Raw genomic sequence first — 27,647 nt, forward strand, 5'->3', positions numbered from 1 at the left:
TTGGCTGTTGAGTTTGATGAGTTCTTTATAGATTTTGGATACTAGCCCTTTATCTGATATGTCATTTGCAAATATCTTCTCCCATTCTGTCGGTTGTCTTTTGGTTTTGTTGATTGTTTCCTTTGCTTTGCAAAAGCTTTTTTAGACAAACTTTTAACACCCATCACCCCCTTTAGGAATAGCTTTAACATCCATTCTCTACTTCTACCCTCTCCGCTTCTGCCTTAGCTTAGCTTCTCAGCAATCTCTTGCTTGGATTATTATGATGGTTTCCTAATTATTCTGTCCACCTAAAGTTTTAGTCCCTACTCGCCTATTCTGTACATTATTTTGATGTGATATTACTAAAAAACAAACCTAATCAGATCATTCTTTTGGTAGAAAACTTTACTATAACTCCATTGTCTATAAGAAATGGTATAAGGTCCTTAGCACCACAGAAAAGACTCACCATCACTGGCCTTGGTTTTGATTCAATCCATAGCATCTGGCCCCTCTCTGGAGCGGCACTGTCATATATGAACATCTTATCATTCTCCAGCTTCACACACTGCTCAGGTCATGGGCCTATTGTCCTTGTCCAAAATTATCATCTGTGTCTCAATTTGGTAGAGTTCTTCCCATAATTGCGATTTTATTTCTTACATCTTCTTATAAAGTTTGCCTGACCTTCCCATTTTCAGAAGGGGAACCATGTAAATTTATTTTTTTTATTTTATTTGTTCATTTATTTATTTATTTTGGGGGGGCAAAACTGGGATACTCTGGAGAGTATAAGAAGGTGAAACTGATACTAAACTCCAAAGGATGTTCAGGGCAAGAGTTACAGCCAGGACTGTCCTGAGCAAACTGAAATGTAGGATCCCTTTTCTATGAGCAGAGTTGATTGTTCTCTTTTCTTTGTACTTTCTTCCCTTGTGTCAACCACTACCCTCATGCTTATTACACTATATTGAAATTATTTATTTATATGTCTTTCTCACCTACCAGGCCTATAGGTTAAACACTAGGTTAAACACTAGGCTTTGTTCATCTTTGTATACATGACAATTAATACAGAGAATCTGATCATCAGGGGAGACATGTAATAGGAGCTCTGTCATTGGATTACACAAACAAGCACCAGTTTATTAAAGCTAGTTTGCCAGAGCCATATATCTTCCTTAACTTCACATCCCTGTGAAACCAGTCTGAAGGCAAGACGTCCCATGTGATCCCCTCGGGATAATTCTTGGAAACCAGATTTTTGAGACAGTGTGAGCAGCGAGGGGCAGGAAGGTGTAGACATGTCTGACAAACAACATAAAGGGCTAGGTAGTGCCCAGAAACTACAGACTAAATGGAAGCCAGATGCAGATAAATTAAGAGTTGAGGACATCCCAGTATAGAAAGAAGGTTAAAGTAAAATAGAGGGTCAAAAACCAGAAGGAGTCAAAACAGCCAACATATGACACTTAACGATGAAGAATCCTACAATTTGGGCTGATTTAACCTTGGCCAAGCTTCCAGGTAGAGTTTGGTGTATGGAGCCAGTGATGAGGGAGGCCCTGAAAGAAGTAGACTTAGCATCAACTAATATAGATGATAGATGGATGGATAGATAGATAGATAGATAGATAGATAGATAGATAGATGATAGATAGATAGATGATAGATAGATAAATAGATAGATCTACTTATAGATCTTTAAATATATATATAATCTCACAGGTTCATCCTTTAGGAAGGTCCATGCATAAGCATGTGAGCACATGTACAAATTCTAGTATACATCTGCCTGTGTGTTTATCAAGTTACATGATATATATAAGCAACAAGTCATTTTCATTTTATCTATGTGTTTAATTTCTACAGAATTTTGGTTTTCTTAAATACACAATTTTAAAATTCCCTTATTATTAGAAATTAGCTAAGCCCAAGACATTGCATGTTCTGATGAAATAAAAGTTTCTTAATAAGTAACAGAATATTATTTTGATTACTCAAAGTTTTATTGCTCAAGTTAAATATCCCTTCCTCAGAGAGGCCTTCTCAAACCTTCACTTAAATCATCCCAGCTGGGCACAAAATATGCCCAATATAAAAATATTCTAGTCTGTAGCATTTACATTTTATTTCAAATTAGATACATTTCAACTCTATTTCCTCACCCATCTGCAGGGAGGCAGGAAATCTGAAGAGAGCGAGGGCGGTGATGCCCTTGATAATACTGACTCTCTTCAATAAATTATTTCCATTGTATCAGATCCTTTTTCTTTCTTTCTTTTTTTTTTTTTGGTAGTGATTCATTCTCCAAGAAACATTAGTTAGTAACTTCTCCCTTGGTGTTTTGCCTCTTTGAAGCTTTGTCTGACTATTAGTTCTCCACCAAAGTTGTTTTCCTTGTTATCAGTAAAGCCACCATCTGCTTGAGAAGGAGGGTCCTTTAATGGGACTTGAAATGCTAACAGTGCTGCCTGAGGCAAAAGTCTGAAGTTAGAATTTGGCCCACAACCATCTTTGCTTTCAACACCAATGCAGCCTCCTCCCCTGGGCACCCAGCATCCTCTTGGGTTCTCTGTTCATAGACCTCCCTGGTAGCACTCGCTTTCCAGACAGCATCCATCCCCTTCTGTCAAAATCTTTCCCATGTCCCGTTCCAACTCAGGCAACTGTCTTCTGGAAATCACCGTGGTGAACAAACCCATGCTAAAGTGTTGCTAATATATTCCTGAATTGACAAAATTTTCCAACCAAGGAAAAGGGATGAATCTCCGTGGTGCAATATCTGGCCAGAAAATAATACATTTGGTAATTAAACAATTCTATTGCCCCCCAATCTCACCCCACCCCCAAAAAACATACCACATTGGTTACTGCCAGTTCTGCCTGGGTATGACTTGGGCTAGGGTGAGGTCAATATTTGGTTTTAATTTTCATCAGTTGTAGCTTTGTGACTCTGTCTTAATCCTGCCTGCCCTTTGTCAATAAAACACACTTAAATAGATATGATGACTGCAAACCTAACTTCAGAGAGGCAATTTGGAAACGCGTGGCCGTTCAAAATAGGTGGCAACCACAGAGAAAAAGCCTTGAGAGTTAGAGAGGAGAGCTTTCTCTGCCTAGAAGATATATTGCTTTCACCCCAATCCAGGTTGGTCTGTAAAAACCTTCCCCAGGCAGCTGCAGCAGGCATTTTGTAAATGACATTATATAGGAGGCATTTTGTAGAGGGCATTTTGCAGTGCACATTAGCGAAATGTATTTCCGTACTTCCGTGAATTTGTGAATTAGCAGATCGCCTAATGACAGCCACAGCAATAGAACTACAATTAATGAGGAATTCTAAATGAGGGAAAAGAGGCTCTGTACTGTAAGAAATTGCAACTACAATATAAGAACTTTCTTTAATACAGAGAAATCATCAAACCAACTTGAATAAAGATGGAGCAAAGTAGAAAATGAATCAGATCAACACACACTGCTGGACCAGCCGGACAAAAAACAAGTAGTATTATAACAGATTATGATTTCCTAGAGAGGAGAGAGTAGTGGTTACAAGCCGACCCACACTCTGCAATTTTACCTATATTTGACATATATTTACGCTTATGTTAACTCATGGTATACGTTATAGAATTTACTTCCTTGTATCTATTCCCATAATCTTTTTGTTCTTGTATTATTAGAGTTACAAGTAAGACGTTTTATTCAAATAAAGAATTTTGAACTGGAATTAAGATTTTACTGGATTCCAGTGCTTAAAGCATTTTAATGGCTTCCAGTGTCCCTTAGAATAAAATCCAATCTTACTCTATAGCCTACAAAGTCTATAGCATCTGGCTCTAGTCTCCTCCTTAGCCTCAAGGCAGTCACTCCTCACCTTGATCAGGACTCTCCAACCATCCTTATCTTTCGTTTTTTTCTTCTAAAGATTTTATTTATTTATTTGTCAGAGAGAGAAAGCACAAGCAGGGGGAACGGCAGGCAGAGGGAGAAGCAGGCTCCCCGCTGAGCAAGGAGTCCAATGGGGGACTCGATCCCTGGACCCTGGCATCATGACCTGAGCCGAAGGCAGATGCTTAACCCACTAAGCCACCCAGACATCCCCATCCTTGTCTTTCTTGAATGTCCTAACACCCAAAACTCCTTCTTGCTTTCGAGTCCTACTGTCTGCCATCTACTCCGGCAGCAGAGAATTCTTCTGTGCGCTGGTAGCCTGGCTGGCTCCTTCTAAAACTTAATGTCACAATTTAAATACAACCTCCTTGGAGAGACCTTCCCAAATCTCCATATTTAAACTGATTTCATCTTTGTTCTCCCACAGTGCTCTCAGGCCCACTGTAATCTATCTTCTGATAGGTTACAATCCTTTCCTTTATACCACTTAGCACAAAATATGCTTTTTTTTTTTCTGATTATTTTTTGTTTAATATGTGTTGTTACCTGCCTATCCCACTCTGCTGAAAGCTACAGAAGTGCAGGGGCCATGTCTGCCCTGTTCACAGCTCTCTGTCCCGCACCACTTGTTTTGGCTGGGGTGGGTTCTGAAGAGATACACTTGAAGTAGACCTTAAGTGCCAATTCTTTATTGAGAGGGCCTGTGCGAGGACAGGAGGACTGAGAGAAAAAGAAAGTGAAGTAAGAAAAATAGGAGAAACAAATCTAAGATCATGGTCCGGGCTCTCTATTACCAAGCTGTTTGTGTAGCTTCGCAAGACACACAGTCGTTCCCTAGCCATGAAGGACATTTCCAGATGGAGCCAAACACAATCAGTGTGCCTTGGAATGGCGGACTGGAGGGAGGAAGGGAAAGCATTTATAGCCTGTCTTTTTTCTCTCATTGATCAGGCTCTCCAAGAGGCAGTTAACCACCCAACTTCTTATATTGCCACCTCTGCATTCCTGGGTAGCCACTAGGACTCTGGCCTGCACGCCCTGTGTTGCGCTGATGGGTGGGAGCAGGAAGAAGAGTCTGTGCGGGTCTGGTCAGCTCAAGCCTGGGTTCCAGTTCTGTGTGGCTTCTACTGCAAGGCATGGCACTAGTGGTGCCAGAGCTCAATGCTACTGTGACAGAGCCGAGTGACCACCACGACCACCATGGCAACGCCTGTAGCAGCAAGAACTTTCCATGACCGAGCGGCCAGGGGCACAAGCAAGAGACACAGGAGGCCACGGAAATTGGAAGAAGTACACAAATCAGACCTGATTTGCTGCTCAATCTCTGTTCGTTGAATGAATCATGGAAAGATGGATAAATTTAATGCTGGTGGTAGACCACCTTAGTAAGCAGATCCACCTAGAGCCTGAAGAGTCTGAACACTCCTTGTTTAGAAAGAAACCATTCCTGATAATATGTTTTAAAACATCCTGTATTACTTACCACCTCCAGATCTTCAATAGGACAGAGTCTATTCAATATACCCCAGTTCAGCCCTTTATTTTCCACTCAATGTACCGACACTCTCGTCTTCCTCTCAATACACGTGTGGTCCTGCACTCATTCTCCATCGGTTACATCAGCATCTGCTTTGGTTTGCTCCATCTTTCTATATCTCAACAGATCAACTAGCATCTATTTCTTGGGTGTGTAGTGTGGACAGGCAGCAGAGAAGGAGCGGTTGACTAGGAGTTAGGGGAGCTGGAGTGGAATCTTGTCTCAGCTCTAATTTAATGCAAGGTGGTTGTAAGGCAGGCTCAGCCAGTGGGCATCCTATCATCGGATCAGTGGGAAAGGGAGGGAATCTGGGAATGAGTAGCCTTGAGGATGGGGTACTAATTTGGCTGATGCTCAAAATGGATAGCCATCAACTCGAATTATAAGATCCGAATGACATGAAAGTTTAGAGTTCAAATTGAGTTACCATTGATATCTAAATGTGGTTTCTACAGTGGGTGGAGAACTGAAGCTCATGGCAGGGGAGGGCAGTTTTACAGTTGACATATTTGTTATTTGGTTTGGTTTAGAAGAGGCTATAAGCCCTAAAGCTTGGAGAATATGGAACTGACACCAGCTGTCAAATAGAAGAGCCCAGCAGAGAGAAGAGTTTATTGAGCACCTACTATGTGCTAGGCTACATACATACTACTTTAATTAAATTGATCCTCACTAAAACTTTATCATTTTTTTTCATCATGATAAGTGTACTTTTTAATCCCCATCCCCTATTTCCTCCATTCCCCGCACCCACCTCTCCTCTGGTAACTATCGGTTTGTTCTGTATAGTTAAGAGTCTGTTTCTTGATTTGTCTCACTCTCTTTTTTTTTTTTTTCCTTTGTTCATTTGTTTTGTTTCTTAAATTCTACATATGAGTGAGATCATAATGGTATTTGTCTTTCCCTGACTGGCTTTTTCACTTAGCATTATACTCTCTAGCTCCATCTATGTTGTTGCAAATGGCAAGATTTCATCATTTTTATGGCTGAGTAATATTCTTGTATACCTCTACCAAATTTTCTTTATCCATTCATCCAGTGATGGACACTTGAGCTGCTTTCATATCTTGGCTATTGTAAATAATGCTGCTATAAACATAGGGAGGGGTACATGTATCCCTTTGAATTAGTGTTCTTGTATTTGGGGGGTGAATAACCAAGAGTGCAATTACTGGATCATAGAGTAGTTCTATTTTTATAAAAGTTTGAAGAACCTCCATACTCTTTTCCACAGTGGTTTGCAATCCCACCGACCGTACAAGAGGGTTCCCCATCTCCACATCGTCGCCAAAACTTTCTGTGGACTTTTTATCATTCCTGTTTTGGAGAAGAGTAAATTGAAGCTCAGTAAGGTTAGACAACGTCCCTGATGGAAGGCGGTCAAAAAGTTTATGGTCTCCCATCATATCAAGCTGATTTATACAGAGGCAAGTCCTGGAGATGCAGACTTTGAGACTCCTAATCATGCAATCTTGGGAGCAGATCAGGTCTCCAGTCCCAATAGGGTTTAGGGGCTGCACTCACTCCAGTGCCCTCACTCTATGCCCTTGGACAAAGCACTCGAACTCCAGTGCCTCCTGTCCCTCTCTCTAAATGAGGGAAAGTCTCCTTCTAGGTGGGCCCGGGATTTATCTTGATTGTTCAATGTACTAGTACTGCTATGTGAACTAAAAAACCAACAAACAAAAGGAAAAGCATTATGGGGTCTCTACCCTCAGGAAGACCCAATCTTCTAGGAGAAAAGGAGGAATATTCCTGAAATTGTTATTAGCAATACCACAGAGAATGAAATGACTTCAGAGTCTATGTCTGTATATATGTGTGTGTGAGAGATAGATATGATGGAAGAAGTTTCCAGAGGGGTCATTATTTTGGAAGGGGAATATGAAAGCAAGAAGAAGGGCCTGGTGTAGAAGGAGAGATGTGGAAAATTTGCGTGCATAGCAGAGGGGCAGGTGGGATCTGAGGCAATTGCTGTTTTTCCTCAAGACAACTGCTCCCATGGTCCTGTTCGCACAGACCAAATGTTTGGTTACATGAACACCCCCCTTGCCTCCAAACTAATACACACATACCCACATGCAAGAAAATAAACTATAATTTTCCCCCCAAAGTCTCTGAAGCTGCTTTTAATTTGGCCTTCAGTCCTATTTGTTAGAGTAAAAGAAATGTTACCTACTCTTCCTCATCTCATGATTCTGTACCCCATCCCTTAATAAAATATAGCTCCTCTATTTGCTTTTCATGCCCTAGGATGTTCAATGGAAAAGAAAGGGAAAAGGAATACCAGAAGACTAAAAATAGAAAATTTACAACGTTGGATTTCCTTTGAAGTTAAGGAATCATTTATTTAGGATTCCATTTTCTGTTCCATGTATTTGAAATAAAAGCAAAGGAAACCAGAAACCCTGTCAGAGTGATGGCACCCACATGCAGAGACAAACAGCTTGGTCTGAAACAGAGTAACAGACAGTCGTGTTCCCAGTTGGGCAGACTGTACTTTTATTCACATACATACCCTATAAGCTAGTTGCCCATTCAGTCAGAGCTTTCTGATGCATTATCATATTGGAGTCGGAACACTTTTATGCTCCATCTTACCCCAAAGGTAGAGATTGTAGCAGTTGAACGTAGCGTCCTTACTTACTTCTGAGCCATGAGAGGACAGTGAAAACAATCATTCCTATTTTCACAACAAGTAAGGATAACTTTTTGTGTCTGCATCACTCAAACCCAGCCAAATCGTAGAGCTGACACTCTCCATGTATTGAGCTGTCAAGGAAAGTAGATCCCTGCTCTAATTTTACCCCTTTTCCTCAAAGGTAACCAAGTGATGAGTGTCCTCCGAAATCCCCAGGCCTCGCCAGCCTATATGTACAAACGTTTTAACATTAACAATGAAGTCTGGCTTTTTTCTACTTCAAAAATATTTAACTACAAATCCTTTCAGATACATTAGAAAGAACAGGGAAAAAAGGACTGTTGGTCTAAAAGTAAGAAGGATTCAAGTTGTGCCAGAAACACTGTACAAATGTTTCAGGGGAAAAATGTAATGGGTAAAGTCAAAGCGTAACACACCCTTGCAGGCTCCCCTCTCTCAGACGTACTCTTCTCAGAGAACTAGCATCTCAAAGCAATCTGTATTCCTCTCCATCCACGCCTGAGAAAATGTTTATCATATATATGTATGTGCATCCATAAAAATATATTCCAGTGTTTCGTGTATTTTAAACATATATGTAAGTGGCGGCATATTGTACTTATCCTTCTGCAATCTGCTTTTTTCACTCAACATTTTGTTTTTGAGAATTATCCATGTTGATGCAGATAGAAAGTTAAACATTATTTCAGGCGGTGAAAACATCCCGGCTCCCTGAGGAAATCTTGTAAAGTCCACACGGTATATTGTAGACATTCCCGGAAGCGGCTTTACCTTCCGGTGCTTTGGCCAGCCATCCTCAAGCTGTTGACTTAAGACTTTTCTGACATCGGGGCTGGGAAAACTGGGACTTGTGGATCCAGTTGTCCTCAGTGTTGCCACTCACAGGGCCAACTGAGCAAACATTCTGCCCTCACCAATGGTGCACACTTCACCCCGGCCTCCAGGCACCACTGTCCCTGATACTTATGGTCCCCAACAAACCAATGGTTTGTTGTCAAATGAGAAAGAGCTCCCACACTTTTTCTTAACTAGTAAGAGGTCTGCGCTTGGGTATTTTAAGTGTTCGCAATTTGAGCGAGCTCCTTTCATGTGCACATGAGGCTGTCGACATTCTTACACCCACCTCAGTTCCTGACTGAGTCAGCTTGGGATGCAAGCTCAAGTTTCATTTGTTGAGATGGTCCCTCATCCTCCTCCAGCCCTTTGGCCGGGTTTCTGAGTGAGTCTTCTTTCTCTCAAGGACCTGCTTGGAAAGGTCAGATGGTGAGGGAAAGAGAACCACTCAATTCCATTCATCAGAACCCCAGATCTGGCTCAGCTAGATCTCAAATACATCAAAACATACTTGAGATAAGAGACCCATGCTTTCCATGATGACGTCATCCTTTAGAACACAATTCCCTTCATGGAAGAGCTCTATGAGATTGGGGTGGCAAGCGGAAACACTGATAGTTAATCTCTCTAAATTGTTACTGAAAAAGTTCTTCTGAAGATAAGAGATTAAATTTATTCAAGTTCCACGTCATGCCTTTCATAGACTATTTTTTTCCTTGGTTAAATATGTATTTGTTGACATAAGAGCACTATTTCAGAGTTCATAGTCAAGGGTGTTTTTATATTCACTAGCTACATTTTTCATGCATATTCTCTATTCATTAATACCACATTTATAGAATGCTGTGTGCAAAGCTCTGAACTAGGCACTCATTACAGCATTAATCTTGGTCTATCTTGGATTGCAATCATCTATTAATATATTACTCTCCTAGAAGTTTGGGCTTTCTGAAGACAGGGCTTACATCTTACTTATCTGTAGATGAAACTTTAGTCAAATTACAGTTTTATCAGTCACTGTCTGTCTTGGCTTTGGTGAGTTACTTAATGTCTTAGAAACCTCAGTTGTGTGAAATCAACATAGCAATATTTATTATGGCAATAATTTAATGTATGTAGAATTGCAACATCAGTACCTAATGAATATCAGTTTCTTTTTTAGGTCCAGAGCATATTAATTAAAGCTTTAAAAAACAGGAAAGGGATAATAAATATTTTTTGAGTGGGCTTAGACAACGAAATGCCAGAAAGCTGGTAATAAGCACATGGAAATATATACAACGCTTAGAAAACGCTTTTAAAACTTCATGTCAGCTCCCAGTCAATTTCCTCACCATTGCAACTATGCCTGCTTGCTTCTGAAAGACAGAGGATGCACTGAGACCATCAACCTTTGTCTTTGCTAATCTGTACATTGTAAGTACTTAGCACAGAATTGACTCCAGGTCTGCACGGGGCAGCTCGAGCCAGCATGGGGCTGTGGCTGACTTTAATTTGGAATCCTAAGTGAGCCCCCTCAGCAGGACACCTGAGCTCACATCACCTGCCCTTGTCAGTCAATTTGCCTTTCCCTCCAATTCTATTTCAGATGAGATCCCCAAGGAATGACGGGAAATCACACCATCCTCAGAGGGTGGGAAAGTTCAGCCTAATCTGAAACCCAAATTGGCCTAACAGCTTCTTGTCCTAAAAATAATTTTTAGGGCTTTGGTAATTTGTCTTTAACAACACATTTTACAATGGGATGGCTGTATATAGATACAGTTAGCTTGCCATAGAAGGGCCTTATTTGTAACAGAATACGTGTAATTTACCCTGCAACCAGGAATGTCCAGAAAAGAAAAACGCACAAAGCAACAGAGAAAATGGAGCAGTGAAATGTGCAACATCAGCATTTCTTGAGTTGAGCTCAGGCGCTCACGATCATCTGTCTGGTCTGTTTGCTCATGACCTTTGAAGACTCTTCGGAGTATTACGACTCTCCACAGCACACATAGTAGTAACTATCAAAGTAATGAACCAATAAGAAAACATGGCCAGGTAGGCAAGTGACATTGGGTGTAGAATCTCCCACCTTGCTCAGCGAAGTCCTTCCACAAGGCCACTGAGAGCCACAATTTACTTGCTCTCCATCATTTTCCCCATACCTCATTTCTTTTCTTCTTTTCCTTGTTCATTCTCCCATGTACCATCTTGTCTTACTTAAAAACAAAAGCCACCATTTACTAAATGCTCTCAATTTGCCAGGTACTTTGCATGTATCGTCATATCTCCCTCATCATCATCCTGAAGTAGGCGTCATCATTCCCATTTTACAGATGTAGTAACTGAGCCATAGAGACATAAAGGATTTGGCCAGTTATGAAGGCAGTTAGTGGTATAAAGATTTCATACCCTGCATTTTAACTTTTCTTCAGAATTTTTAAATGTGCGGTTGATACAGGGAAGTCTGCCAGATTCAAGTTTTCCTGAAACAAGATGTTATCTTCTCGTTTTGCATAAAATGAATCATATTTAAAGGCACTGAATCCAGAATCAACAGAATAGTAAGTCTTTAGATCTTCGACATGCAGGGAGATACACTGAGCCCAGAAATTCCTCCTTAAGCCCAGCACCCACCGGGCTCATTGCTGAAGCATAAACAGAGATGCTCAGCCCTCCAACTACCCGACATGTGCCAAAAGTCCAGTCTTGGGAAATAAGATTCAGAAAGAATTTCCTAACAGACACACAATCCATCATTTTATAACTGGGCTAATCTAGAGCACTGCAGATTTGAATATGTTGGGCCCCCCTAGAATTATTTTCCCTAAATTTAATTTTATGACCTCAATCTGATCACCAAGTGTGGCAGCAGGGTACAATCTCCAGGGGGCACCTTCACCTACAACATGGAGTTGTTCAGCAGGTGACCCTGTCCATAGACCAGCTCTCTGAGTATGCCCCTAGAATTTACCAGAAAGAAGTTATGAGCCTGCTGTCTACTCCTCCATTCTGTGCCCATGCTTAAAAAATTCAAAAAATGAAACTCTTTCAGGCTTCAATGCCTGGAACAAAATGTTTTTCCTGATTAATGGCACACTTCCAATTCACAATGAACTGTTTCTTTGATATTTTTATATAGAGCGTTTTCCAGAATCTCAGAGAAAGACCTATACCTCCCTTTAATAATTTCAGAACTTCATGGCATACATTTTTATTCTGTGATTCCCTTTCATTATTCTCTTAGCCTAATAACCTCATCTTCATCTTTAAAAAAAGTTACAGGATTGCAAACATTTTTAGCCTGCTCAAACCCTCTAGGAAGAAGACAAAAAATAATTCATAAATATATCTATATAAGGTATCTAATAATTTTTTAATTTAAAACCAGTATATGCTAAGAGAGATCTTAAAGTTTTCATCACAAGAAAAAAACTGTGTAACTAGGTACTGTGATGGTGTTAACTAGATTTATTGCGGTGATCGTTTCACAAAATATTGAAATATCAAACCATTACATGGTGCACCTGAAACTAATGTTATATGCCAATTATATCTCAATAAGAAATAGAGTTTATTAAAAAAAATAAAATAAAATAAAATAAAATAAAATAAAATAAAAAAGAAGGGCGCCTGGGTGGCTCAGTCGTTAAGCGTCTGCCTTCGGCTCAGGTCATGATCCCAGGATCCTGGGATCGAGTCCCACATCGGGCTCCCTGCTCGGCGGGAAGCCTGCTTCTCCCTCCCCCACTCCCCCTGCTTATGTTCCCTCTCTCACTGTGTCTCTCTCTGTCAAATAAATAAATAAAATCTTTTAAAAAAAGAAATAGAGTTTATTTTTTTTAAAGATTTTATTTATTTGAGAGAGAGAGAGCGCGCACACTAGTGGGGGGAGGGGCAGAGGAAGAAGCAGACTCCCTGCTGAGCAGGGAGCTGGAAGAGGGGGCTCAATCCCAGGACCCTGAAATCATGACCTGAGCCCAAGGGAGATGCTTAACCAACTGAGCCACCCAGCACTCCCAAAATAGAATTTAAAAATAAATAGAAGTATATTTTGTTTTTATCATATCGCAAAAGCAACACATGATCATTTTGGAGGTATTAAGCAATGCACATTATCTAAAGAACATCAAAAGAGAAAATGGACCATCAAAGATTATCAAAAGCAATAGACAATACCCCTAGGCCCAAACCCAGATAGGTACTATTTTGTAGCCTGTTTTTGCTTGTGCCAATGTATGAAGCCCATTTTCCATGTTCTGTGGGTGTGTATATAGTACATCTGTTGATTATTTTTTGATGTATATATTGTATTCTGTCGCATGTACATACCAAAATTAATGGCCCACTAATTTGGGCCTTTAAAACATTTCACAATTTTCACTGTTATACATAATGTTATATTGAACGTAGAAAAATCATTAAAAACATCCTCAATTGTTTTTTTATAATAAACTAGATTAATTTTTGAAGTGTTGAGAATTATAATTCTGATGCTCACAAACATGGTCAACTCAACCAAGCTAGTGTATCTCTCTCTCCCACATCTTCTCTCTACTTATACTCTTGACCAGTGTTTCCCAAACTCCCTTTCTCTTGAAGACAAAAAATATTGGTGATCTTGACACTTCTAAGTTTTTTTTATTATACAATTTTTTACGTGTTTACAACTATAAAATCAGGAATGAATCCATGTCCATAGCTATCAATGAGTTATAGCCGTAGTCTCTGAAAGGTAGTGTCCATCTCTTCGTAGTTTCCAGAGAAAATAAAAGCTCTGTTGAATTTGCTGAGTTTTATAAATGTAGGAGCCTACCCAGGATTATGATGAATGCTCACACAAGAGTGTATTAGTTCTTGTAGCTTTCTTTTAAAAAAAAAATGAATAAAAATTATTTTAATTGACTGCCTTCTTAAAACTTGCTCCTGGGGCTGGAGTTCCCAGATTCTCCAGGGAGCTGAGCACTGTGCTTCCAAAATGCCCACCCAAGGCTGCTACCCCTTCCTCAACTAAAGAACTAAAATTGACAAAAGAAGTTGAAAGTACACTTGTGATTTTGAAGAGGCCGTTGATATCGTTAAATCACAACAAAAAGTAGTTTGGTATTCTGCTATGTCCAAGTTAAAGGAAGCCCTTGGGAGAAGGCTCCAAGAGTGATTGCTGTCATGGAAACGGCTTTGTTGGTGCTGCTTTGTGGGGTGGTTACTTGGATTTAATCTCTTTCTCATGGCGCATATGGAGCTTCGAGTTTACATCAGTTGTACTATAATTCAGGCACAAATCACCCAAAGTTTTTTACGAGGAAAAAATACTGGCCTGGTTCCTCTCTTGCCTCTTAGTGCTCTTCCTCACCTATCCCCCACCCAAGTCTGGGCAGGGGAGAAGCACACTCCCCACCTCCCCACCATGAAAGGGGAGCTTCCTCCACTGGGTCTGTCTCATATATTGTCTCCATATGCCGCTGGGAAACCTCTTCTTGAAGTCAAGTGATAAAGTTGCACTTCTGTTTCCAATGGCACACGTCCAGCCCAGAGTGAGCCTGGCAGTTTTGTGAGAACCCTTCTCAACCCAGTCGCTGAGTACAGTAGTGCGGCTGGAAAGCGTTTTCTCACTGTTGAGCCCCAAGACTGCGGTTAGTCTCAAATTCCTGTGAATGTGACTAAAAAATGTTTGCGTTTTAGCCACAATCACTAACAAATTATGCTCAGCTATTCAACGCACGGACCAAAAGAGAGCCTGATCCCATTATCAAAACTCAAACCCAGATGGCAAGGAGTCCCAGCCTAATGAGCGCCTCTCCGTCATTTCAAGCGAATTTCTTGTCAATCATGCCACATCGCATATGGGGTCTCCTTTCAAAGGCCTCATAGTTTGAGGAGTCAGAGGCCTTCCAGAGCAAAGCAATGCCTTCCTCCTAAAATTAGTTACTCATTTTAGAAAGTCTTAAGAACATTTCCTCCTTCTCTTCCTCCCTCCCCTCGCCAAGAAAAAAGATTCTAGGCCGTCGAAGCGGGATGACTGTATCAGACTCAAATCTGGAAATGGAGCAGCCAGAAAGTCTGAACTACATTCTTGGCTTGCTCCCCAGGGGGAAAAAAATGAACTCAGAGGAGGCGAATATCAAAAAACCTTATCAAATGGCCTATGCTTCTGAGGTCAAAATAAACTTACTAGAAACAGTAATTCCAGGACCCTATTCTCATCCCTGTTACAATGAAGAGTCAGAAAGAGAACCACACCATCGTCTGGAAACTTCACAAAGGGAGAGCGGCCCTTATATTTCCCGTCTCCGGGGGTGAGATGCAGAACTCTGCCCTCTGCCCCAAAGGGTTTGGTCACGTAGCCCTGTCTTGACTCTTGGGTTCACTCCTACCAGATTCGGTTACTTCTTTACCCTCAGTGAGTCAAAGCCTGTACTCTCCCCCCTTGGCGTTTTCCTCCTCTATCCATACACCATGCACGCTTCTTTGGCTACAAAGTGTCACCCCTGGTGTTCTCTCTGGCATCCCTTGCTGGCTGCCACTTTCTGGGGTGGCTTCCCTCCCCCCGGAAAGGCAGCCACAGCTGTGTGTCCAATGAAAGGACCGAGCTGCTTGCTGTGCACAAAGCAGAAGAAAACCAGTGTAAATCGCAGTCCTAATTGCCCATAGGGGAGATTTGCAAAGAAGGAAGTGAGCAAAGTGGAGGAGCAGAGCAAGTTGTGAGCAGGAGGCTGAGACCAGAGGGCTGAGGGAAAAGCAGCCACCACATCGGCAAGTTTGGAAAACTGTCTTTTCTGCTCCCGCTGCCTGGGATTCAGAGAGGGTTTTAGAGTGAAACAAAAGTCCGATGGCGCGAGGACTGAGCTCCATTTTCTGTGTGAGTCGGAGTAAAGAGAAAGATAAACAGAACCTTTCACCGATAGGCATATTTTAGAGTTCAAGTGTGACATGATGGGTCCAAAATAGATTCCACATGATTGGAGCAGATCCAGAATCCCAGTCCCTGAATAGCAATCAGTGTTGGGAGCTAAGAGCCGGCATCCACTATCATCACATAAAACATGGAAGAAACAGCAAATCCCACACAGCTGTTAGTGAATAAGGACAATCCATATGTGCAGCTTTATGCTACGGACACATTTTCTTAAATTACTCAGCTTAGTTTAAATTGAGGCTCTCTTTGACTTTTTACATGTCTTTAATGACTACCCAGAATCTTACAACAACTTTCTTTCATGAATTTTCCTTTCAAAGAAGGAGAGTTATGTTCTTTGCAATACTCAATCCGGGCAGAACTAATAACCCAAGGGCTTCATGCTGGTTTATTTTCATGGAAAGCTCCTTATAATTTGAAACCACAGAGGGTCACAAGCATCTTAGAAGATACAAGCTAAAATGTCCAGGATTCTATGACTTCATCATGAGGGATGTTGGTAAGTGGTGGGGGTTTCTCAATTAGGCCCAACGTAGGCTGTTCAGTTCCACTGTGGCATAACCAAAACTCTGACAATAGGCGGACATATTGGGGGGGCAGGGGGTGAGGAACGGAAAGAGGGCTACAACCGAGATGGAGTCCATGGGACCCCGACGTTTCCTCCGCCATTTACGGGTAACTATTTTTCTTTGAAACAGTCACCAGAAGGCCTTCCTGATCAGGTCCTCCCCATTTGGCTAATGTTTAGCACATTTAAGAAAGCTTTAAAATTTTATAATTTGGGAAGGTCAGCTGCGGGTCATCCTCCAGCTCCAAACCTATTCTAAAGGGCCCCTGTTCTAAACCTGCATTTGGGAGAGACCATCAATCTGTAAGCGTTCCCTTCAGCCATTTTTGGGAGCCATACTATTGTGAAAGTCAGCAAAGAGACAACAAAAGGATAATCTAGCGCTTATGGAGGAAAAGCTGGTGTACTGCGTGTCACAGCTGCGTTCAAATTGGCCGGGAAATCAGCAGCCTGCCTCAAACAAAACCAAAATGATAGAAAAGAGACAGTGGGTTTTTTCCCCTGTGTTGATATTCCCCTCCTTGTTTGGATGTTCTCAGAGGTATTTGAAATTCTGTGACTCTTACTTTGACACATCGTGAACTGTTTATGTTTCCACTTATTTCTCTTTGGTTATATCAACAGGGGTAATCCTTCAGGAATGGAGGAACAGATCAAACCACAGTTCAGCAGTACAGAAATCCTACAGGTTATCATTCTAATGGAGTGAAAAACTTCTGGAGAAAAATGACAAATTCCTTGCTCTCCACATGTCACGGTATGATGAATGCAAATCTTCACAACACAAAGAAATAGTAATTCCAGAAAAATCTCTGGTCACTTTGGAGGGTTGCTTTTTTTTCTCTATACTTTGGAGTGTATGCAAGCAGTGCAGTATATTTGTTTACATGCAGGCCTGTGATGGCCTGCCACAGTTTAATTACTAAGGTTACAAACAAATAAAGCTTCAGTGTGTTACTAGGCATTGATCCATGGTCTTCACAAAGACCATGAAATTACATAATCATAAAGCTTAGAGTTTCAAGCAAGTTTTACGGATCACCTGGTCTTGCCCCATGCCTTCAGAGAAATCAGGTATTATTATGTATAATCCATAGATAAAGAGCCTGAACTTTAACAAGGCAAACTCTTTTTCAATTTCACCCAGCTAGTAAAAAGTGTCCTAGGGGTTGGAACTCTTGTCTTCTGCTCCTGGAACAGTTCTTCATGTAAAATGAAAATCCAACCAGCCTTAAATCCATGGAGATAAAAAGTAGACTAGTGGCTTCCAGGGACTAGTGGCTTCTAGACGGAAAAAAAAAAATTCAAAAACTAGTGGAGGAGGAATAGGGAGTAACTGCTTAATTGGGATACGGTTTGCTTTTTGGGGTAAAAAGTTCTAGAATGAAAGAGTGGTGATGGTTGTACAATATTGTGAATGTACGAAATGCCATTGAATTGTGCACTTTAGGATTATTTAAATGGTCAATTTATATGAATTTTACCTAAAAAAAAAATCAAAAGTAACACACTGCCTTTGACTGCAAGAAATCAAGAATACGGTATTGCTATTAACTATCCACCTTTCTGTTTCCTCTACATCCTATGACTCTTTGAGGCCTTACATCTCCTAGGCCTCTGGTACTCAGACTAATAATTCTATTGAAATCTCCCCACAAAAAATTCCAACCAGCCTTTCAATCATCTCAAATAACAAATACCGTTACATGGAATGAGTTTATAACATTACCTCGATTTCCTACCTAACCTGCCTTATTTTACTATTGAGTCAAATATGATTATCTTGAGAGCTGAATGGAGCTAGTTAACCTCCTAGAGGGCAAAAGACATCTTTTAGTCAATAATGTGTCCCAGTGGCACCTAGCATAATGCTGTGCTCAAGTAGATTCTCATTGAATATTCATCTAGAGGGTGAGAGGTGAATCTCCTGGAATTCTTCAGGAGCTGGGAAGAGATGTTCCCATACAAGGACAGAATGTTCAACCTGTCTATAAGGCTGGTAACACTTCACGTTTGCAGATCCTAGCCTTGTGAATTCATCAAGACCATGCTCAAGCAGGGCCCATAGGCATCCATCTAATCCCAGGCAGCTTAACACTTACTCCTTAACCAGAGAAATGGGGTGGCCAAAGCTCAGCCCTGTGTATTAAAACCCTCTCAGACAGGAGGACAAAAGTGAGTTTGCTGTTTTAATATATACCTTCATCTCACTACTGGCCTTTAATCTTCTTATGAAATCCTGTCTCTCGATGGAAAGATAACCGAAAAAAAAATTACTAATTTTAATGAAAAAAGATATGATAAATTTCACCCCAACTCAAGTCATTCAATTTTACAGATAGAATATATTCTTGAAGAATGAAAGCAAATTTATATAAGTGATCAAAATTTAGAAGTTACGTATAAAATATAATGAAGTGCATTATAGTGATTTTTTTCTTTACCACTTGCTTCAATTTTTCAAACTTTTCGTTCATGTGGTAGCAGTAACTAGACATTGTGGTGATGATCATCTTGTACTGTTCAAAAACGTGGAATCACCATGTTGTACACCTGAACTAAAATAATATTGTGTGTCAACTATACTTCAATTTTTAAAAAGGAAGGAAAATTTTTAAAAATTTCAAAAAAAAATTGAGGGGTTCATGATTATGTTTAACTCAACTGCTTAAAAATAAAAAAGACAATAAATGTTACAGCAAAAAGTAACTTTAGGGCAAAGTAAAATCTAAATTAAGAACTTCAGGACATTAGGAAATAAAGGCACACACATAACAGTCTTGCAAGTTGTTCTCCATTCCTCTTGCTTGACCTGTGTATACAGTACTGGGCTGGCAGATGTTTAATAACTGGCCCTCCAGAAAAAAGTATACACATACATAAGTTTATTAAAAATTTTCCTGATATAAAGTCTGCATAGCACACAATTTACACATAACAATAAAATACACTACACTCTTTATGGTAATTTCCATAGAACCAATTAGTTCTCAAGGAGGGGATTAATTGAATTTTGCCTAACTCTACTATCTATAGCTGACCTATGATTGCAATTGATAAATGAGTATAGGGTCAACATAAATGCTGGTTGATATTTTCCCTTAGGTTTATATTAATGAGTAAGACAAAAGGGAAATGATGAAGTCAAATGTCAAAACTTTCCATGACTGCCAATGACACACTCCCTCCTGAACTGCATAATAGATCTTGAATACTGGAGAAAGACTTCCTCAGTCATTCTGTGCCGTTCTGGATGTAACAGCAACTATGCATAGCATAATATTTCCACTTTACAGATGCAACAGATGTAAATAACCTCAAGAGCATAAATAATAACAAAACGCAGTAAAACAATTAGGAAGTGATAACTTTGCGCTATTTATTACTTTGGTTTTGGTATACTTTTTATTTATTTATTTATTAAAGATTTATTTATTTATTTTTAGAGAGCTATTGAGAGAAAAAGAGAGAGAGAGTGCAAGCAGGGGGAGGGGCAGAGGAAGAGAGAAAGAAAGAAGCAGACTCCCTGCTGAGCATGGAGCCCAACACAGGGCTGGATCTCACCACCCTGAGATCATGACCTGAGCCCAAATCAAGAGTCGGATGCTTAACTGATTGAGCCACCCAGGTGCCCCTGTATTCTTTTTAAATTGTAAGTTCATATAATTTAATTCTTAATAATGGCTAACAAAACTCTTGAAAATCAGATCAGTGAAAGGTATTCCAGGCTGACTACAGCACACCACTCTGTGTATGAAAAGCAAAATGTTTTAGGTTCATCCAAACATGGTACACAATTTAAATTTTTCTTAGGATACTCTCTGACTAGACATTGTCATCAACAATACTCAAAAAGAACTTATCAGAATTGAGTCATTGGTTTTTTCTTTCTGTTATAGCACATTAATGGAGTGTGTTTTTGGTTGGGAAAACAAGTCACAACAACAAAAACTGAGTTGTTCAAACAGCAGAACTTTTCAAAAGCCAATATGGCAAAAAAAAGTCATTAACAGTCATTTTGTGAGGTAACTCTACATTATAAATTAGCAACAATTAAGCCCACTTTAATATCAGATGATGCCATAAGATTAAACAAAGAGGAGTTTTCATCTTTAGAAATTCATTCTCTTACATGTTCTTGAACTATCTCTGCTTCATAGAATTGACCCTGAGTCAATTGAGAGTTGAAAGATGATTATATCAGAGAACCTAATTAAAAAAAAAAAAAAAACAGTCTAAAACGTCTCCCTCCCTTGGGGGAGGGGTGGTGGTGGTGGAAAATATTACTATTGCATTTTTACATGGTCTACTTAGCTGACCAGTTGCAATCCAAGGCTTCTAGCTCTTAAGGTTTTCTTTACTCTCATTGCTCAGAACTTCTGTTATCTTCACCCCTGAGGCCACAGAGTAATGAAGCTGTGTCAACAGGATGCTGGAAATGTTGGCCATCACACTGATAGGAGGGTCAAGCCCTTTAACAAAAGGGAGGGAACCACACTGGTCTGCGTAGTCTTATTTCCTCAGGAGTGTTGATACGACTAAATTCAAAGTAAAACGTCTAGACAGTAAAACTGTTTTCAGAGAATTCCATGGTTTCTCTCAGTGATGACTTAGAGGTTCTTTGTGCTGGAACAGAACCATGAAAAAAAGGAACATACAACACATCTTCCTTCTCAATGCTGTGTCCTGTGGGATGTTGGTACTAGGAGGGGGTGGGGTTGTAGGCAAAGAGATAGTATTGCATTCCAACTTAGTTTGGCTTTCCCCAAAAGCCAAATTTGAGGAAATATCCTTGGTGCAGATAATTTGCATGAGGAGTGATCCCAGCAATCAGGGTGAGAAGTGGAAAAGTCAGATGGGAAGGAAAAAAAGTCCACTAAACAATGTATTATTGATCTGATTACCACTAAGGACAACAGGGACTCAATTCTTTTGGAGATCCTTTGAGGAACCATATAGAATGCGCTTCAGATTTATCCTCCAAAGGCCATGAGTCTGGGGATTTATCCTCTGCCTCCATTCTCCACTGGTTGAGGGAACATTAACTTCACCATCCTTGCAAGCTAGGCCACTCTTGGGCTGAGTGAGTTGTAGCAGCTTGAGAGCTTTGATCCTGTCATATCAAGATCACTGCACCCAGGGCAGCTCCCAGGCATGGTACTCCCCCTACAGCAGCCTATCACTTACCACTCAACCAGAGCAACTGGCTGGCAAAAAGCCTGAGGATGAAAAATAAAGAGGATCAGCAGAAACGTAAGGTGAGACACTATCAGAGTGCATAAACATTTCTACTACAGCTGCACCTGAAATCCAAGTTAGGCTGAGATAATTTAGCACAGGACAAAAAAAACCATCTGCTTTGAAACCCAAGACCTTTCCCATTTATTTAACATTTACTGAGCACCAACTACATAGCACCAACAGTAATTGGGATGTGGACACAAGCACCAGTCACCACTCAGTTTCTTCTGTTTGGGCATTCATGTGCTAGCCAGGTCTGGCCTTGGAGCTGGTATATCAGGGCAGTCAGAGAAGTCTACACCCTTGCCTTTGCCCAATCTCTGTTGCCCAGAAAGGACTGCCAGGGCCTTCCCCGCTGGGAGTGGGACCACCTAGTAAATCTCTTCCTTTGTTTGTTAGAGAGCCAAAGGCATTGTGACCAACAGGTTTGTCCACTTTGGCATTCATTCAGCAAAAAATTTTTGAGTTTCTTATCCATGCCAGGCATGATGCAAAGAATTAGAATTATGAACATGAATAAGCTACATATCTTGCTCCAGGAAAAATACCTACTAAGTGCAACATACTCTTCTTAGAGCTTGGTGTATTACTGGTACATAATTGGTACATTTTCTCCTATAACAGTACTACGAGGTAGATGAGCTGACCCCATTTTATAGATTGAAAACTGAGACTGAGAGAATAATAACTCACAAGGGATTGAAATTAGCAAATGGTAAAGATGTCACTCTCTGATTGGCTGGCTCAAAAGACTATACTTTTTATACAACACTTTCTATTTCATGGATTGCATGATAACTTGATTAAAATGTAATTGGGAATAAACCAATTATTTTTGTTAATCTTCTCAACCCTTTAGAAATTTAATAAACATATCAATTATATAAATTCCCATATTGAAAGCCAAAGACTCTTCATGTATGTTATTTAAATCCAATATTATAGATAAGACTCATATCAAAATAACACAGAAAAGGTTAAAAATGTAGCCTGTACAAACACTTGTTAAGCAGAAAACATTAGGGGAGCAAAAAGTAATATATTTATTGAAGATATAGTTCATAATGATATTATCTCTACCACAAATAAACCTTTATAATCAGAGAAAAACAAGGATAAAATATTATATAAAACTATTATAAATACAAGGAGAAATCGACACAATAAATTGTGAAGAATTTTGAAAATTTTTAAATATTTTGATTGATAAAGTCAATACAAACAAGGTAGCTGGAGAGAATTTAGATACTATAATTAACCAGATTTGAGTATATTGAATATAGCATACTACAAACTTACACATTTTCAAGTGTTCAGTTTGAAAAATCAAAGTTATTAGGTCACAAAGAAAGTCTCAATAAATATCAAAAGGAATAAGTATTAAAACCACTAATTAAATCTAATTAAACAAATCTATAAAATGAACACCAAAGATGTTAACCAACCTGAAGCTCTGTTATTCCTTCACTCACCCACCATACCACTTTCTACTCATACACACAATTCCAACCACCGGGACTTTATAAAATATTTTTAATACTATTAGAAGAAAGGAAAATTAAACTTTCATATAATAAAAAAGAACAAAAATAATATTATTTATCAAAACAAATGAGAAGAGTCAAACTGTGTTCAAAGGTCAATTCAGATCCATATGTTTTTTCAATTTTTAAAGAACTAAATAACCAAAATTAAATTAAGCTCCCCATCCAAAAGGTTTACTAAAAAATACCAGAAACTAAACCCAAGAAATATTTTACAAAGGAAATACGAAAAGTAGAAACAAATTAGAAAATAGAAAAAAAATAGATAAGATTTTCTTTTTAAAGGAAGAAAACAAAATTTACAAAATAGCAAATCTAGCCAAGGAGAAAAAGAAAAGATGCTAAATTTATAAAATTAGGAAGACAAGAATAAAAAGATCAGATTCAGAGTTGCTTAAAAATATTGAGAATCATGATGACATGGTCAATTACATGGGAGTATAAGATTTATTCAAATTAAGGCCAAATAGATATAGTGTGATCAGAAAAACCACCTAGAATAAAATGAAAATATTACAAAGAATTACCTCTCAAATGTCTCTAAACCAGATGTGTCTTCCAATGAGACTTTTCACATTTTCAAGAAATAGGTAATTTCCATACAGAATAAACTCTACCTTAGCTCATAGAAACAGATGGTAAGTTTTAAATTTATTTTGAAAATCTAGTATAATCTTGAAAATAAAATCTCATGAGAAGTAAAAACAAACGAAGTAACAAGAACAATCTTGATTACGATTATGGAAGGAAAATCCTAAATAAATAAAACTGAGTGTGATAATAAAATTTTAAAAACTATTACGATTATAGACAATATGAGCAATGAAGATGGTTTCACAATAGAAGTGTAGTAACAGAAACGTCATATAAATAGATCAGAAAAAGGAAAGATAAATATCTCATAAGAAAAGCAATAGGCAATTGATAAACCCCAACAATTTCAAATTAACAGGAACAACAAACAATAAAAAATTTTCCAGCGAAGTAGAAATGTGATAATTTTTTAACACATTTTAAAATACCCATCTCAAACAAAGGCTGATCCTACTATTTCCTAAGAAAATACCGATGTGGGTCTCCAAGTATGGTTCCCAGACCAGCAGAATTAGCATCACCTGGGAACATGTTAGAAATGAAAGTTCTCAGACCTCTCTCCATTCCTACTGAATCAGAAATTCTAGGGGGTGGGAATTTTTCTAGCGGAAGCCAATTATTAAAATGTCAAGAATTCTGTGGGCCAGTTATTGAATACAGCCATGATTAAAAAGAAAATATATAAATAGATTGCAATTGAAGTATATTAAAATCAAGGATAGTAAATGTTTAAAATGTATTGCTTCCTAAATATTTTGCTGCATGTTACCATTATCAGTGTTTGAGCCTGTTACAGCTATTGTATGGTGGAAATACTATATACTGGTGCACTGCTGCGCATCTACTCCCAACTGCACCTTCAGTGACTCCCCATCAGTAGCTCGTAATTGGTCATGATTCGAGTATGTACAGCACTGAACTTGGCAAATACTAAAAATCAGGATTTGATTTATTGCTTTATTGTTCGTCTAGATCAAGGGCTGGCAGACTTTCCCTGCAAAGGGCCACAAAGTAAATATTTTAGTCTTCGGGGGGCCATATGGTCACTATTGTATCTGCCATTGAAGTATGAAAACCATCACAGGTGATACATAAACAAATGGGTGTGACTGTGTTCCAATAAAACTTTATTTATAAAAATAAGGATTGCATTGGATTTTGCCTGCCTGCCATAGTTTCCTGACTCCTGACCTAGACTTTAAAAAGTGATGGAGAGGAGTCAAGAACACCCAATGGGGAAAGAATAGTCTCTTCAATAAATGGTGCTGGGAAAACTAGAGAAACACGTGCAGAACAAGAAAATTGTACTCCTAATCTCATACCACTCACAAAAACCAACTTGAATCAAAGACTTAAATATAAGATCTGATACCATAAAACTCCTAGAAGAAAACATAGGGAAGAAATTCCTCAATATTGGTTTTGGCAATGATTTTTTGAACATGACATCAAAAGCACAAACAACAAAAGTGAAAATCAACAAATTAAAGTACATCAAACTCAAAAGCTTCTGCACAACAAAAGAAACAGCAAAATGAAAAATTTCTCCCAAAATGGGAGAAATTGTTTTGTAAATCACATATAGGATAAGGGGTTAATATTAAAAAAAAAAAGATCTCATATAACTAAACAGACATTTTTCCCAAGATGACATCAAAATGGCCAAGGGGCATATGAAAAGATGTTCAACATCACTTATTATCAGAAAAATGCAAATCAAAACCACAATGAGCTATCACTCGCACGTGTTAGAATGGCTACCATCAAGAAGACAAGAGACAGGTGCTGGTGAGAATGTAGTGAAAGGGAACCTTTACACACTGTTAGGGGAAATGGAAACTGGTACAACCACTATGGAAAACAGTATAGAGTTTCCTCAAAAAATTAAAAAATAGATCTATCATATGATCCAGCAATTCCACTTCCAGGTATCTACCCAAAGGAAATGAAAACAAGATTTTGAAGATACTCCCGTGCTTATTGCAGCATTGTTCACAATAACCAAGATGTGGAAACAATCTAAGTGCCCATCAACAGATGGTCGATAAAAAAGATGTGGTACATATTACACAATGGAATATTATTCAGCTATGAGAAAGGAGGATATCCGGCCATTTGCAACAACATGGAGGGACCTTGAGCATATTACGCTAAGTGAGGTAAGTCAGACAGAGAAAGAAAAATATTGTATGCTATCACTTAGATGTGAAATCTAAAAAAATCAAACTCATGGGGCGTCTGGGTGACTCAGACAGTTAAGCGTCTGCCTTCAGCTCGGGTCATGATCCCGGGGTCCTGGGATCGAGCCCCACATTGGGCTCCCTGCTGAGCAGGGAGCCTGCCCCTCCCTCTCCCTCTGCCTGCTGCTTCCCTTGCTTGTACACTCTTTCTCTCTGTCAAAATAAATAAATCTTTAAAAAAAAAATCAAACTCATAGGGAAAAAAAAAGTGAAATGAAGGTCACCACGGGTTGGAGGATGAGATATAGGGGAAGAGATTGATGTTGTTCAAAGGCGCAAACTTGCAATTACTAGCAAATAAGCCATAAAAACTAATACACAGTATAATATAGACAACCATATGGTAGTATAATTATGTAATGTGATAAATATTGCTATAATGGTGATCATATTACAATATATGCATATCAAATATAAATGTATCAAACTAATACATTGAACACCTAAATTTACATAATGTCATATGTCAAATTTATTCAATAAAAAATGATGGAGAAAATGTTAATAATGCAGATTAAATGTGTATCATGAAAGTAGTCATTACACTGTGAAAAGCACAAAAAATTGAGAGAAATTCTTTCAGAATTAGAAAACTTTATCTATTTCAGCAAGAAAGTCCCTCATATTGTTGAAAACCAAGTGAAATTTCAAAGTATGTCTTCACTTTAAACTTTCATCTTTCACATTAACATATATAAAAAAATTGCCAACCAACATTCACATCAGAATGTTCATTCATCAGTTGCAACCATAGGTTGATAAAAGATACAAGAGTTTTTAGAAAAAGTCAAAAGAAACATTCTGTAAAAATCAATTGACTTTGTGGAATTTGCAAGGAAGAATTTTTAGAACCACTGTTTTAGACAATGTAGGAGAACAGAAATACAGCCATTGGTAAGAAAAGTAAAAAAAAAAAATTATTATTTGTAGATGCTTATATTGTCTGCATAGAAAATCCAACAGAGTCAACTGAAAACTGTAAGAACTAATTAGAAAGCTCAACAAAGTGGTTAGATTCAAAATAAATAATGATAAAAGCAATGGGTTCCCCCTCTCTCATAAAAAGTCAGGTAGAAAGATACAATGGGGATAAAAAAGATAATATTTACAAAATCAAAACTAATCAAAATATCAAATACTTATACATAGGCATCAAGAAATGTGTAGGGCTTACAATAAAAAGTTTACCGAGTCGTGAAGGGGGATTAATTAATATTTTAGATATAGTTCTTTCTGAAGTTTACTCCTCTTTGAATCAATATATCAACAGAATTCTTGGGAAACTTGACAGTGACTTTTACAAGCTCTCTAAAAGGTTAGAAGAGCAAAACTGAGAGATTAATGAGAAAGAGGGATGAGTATAAACATTATCCTAGTAGATTTTTAAATGTACTGAAAACTAGTTTAAACAACATAAAATCTGGGGAGCAAGGAGCTAAATGTGACATTAAATTCTAACAATTAGAATTCTAACAGGAGGTTAGCACTCTTCACTTATTCAATTAGCAAAGAATAATTTTAAGCTTTTATAGTGAGAATAATACCTCTTTGAAGGAAAAGTATACAGAATTCTAGGAAGTAAAAAAGAAACACTACCCACCACACACCTCATCTCCCACTCCACTTGCCTGTCACTGACCCACACTCCCA

The 27,647-nt window shown here is 38.8% G+C and overlaps 1 protein-coding gene and 1 long non-coding RNA gene across 2 annotated transcripts in view; both read right to left on the reverse strand.

The window, feature by feature from the left end:
* The window catches only part of NFIB (nuclear factor I B), a 587,047-nt gene that overhangs the window by 71,082 nt on the left and 488,318 nt on the right, over positions 1–27,647 (reverse strand). The gene's annotated exons all lie outside the window — the stretch shown is intronic.
* On the reverse strand, positions 16,399–18,815 carry LOC145717016 (uncharacterized). The gene is made up of 2 exons (XR_014139990.1): positions 18,035–18,815; positions 16,399–17,993 (listed from the first exon to the last, which is right to left on the reverse strand). It is a non-coding gene; the product is annotated as an uncharacterized LOC145717016 (long non-coding RNA).

Source organism: Leptonychotes weddellii, chromosome 14 (genome assembly GCF_054177405.1).
Source record: "Leptonychotes weddellii isolate Sample4059 chromosome 14, ASM5417740v2, whole genome shotgun sequence".
Lineage (NCBI taxonomy): Eukaryota > Metazoa > Chordata > Mammalia > Carnivora > Phocidae > Leptonychotes > Leptonychotes weddellii.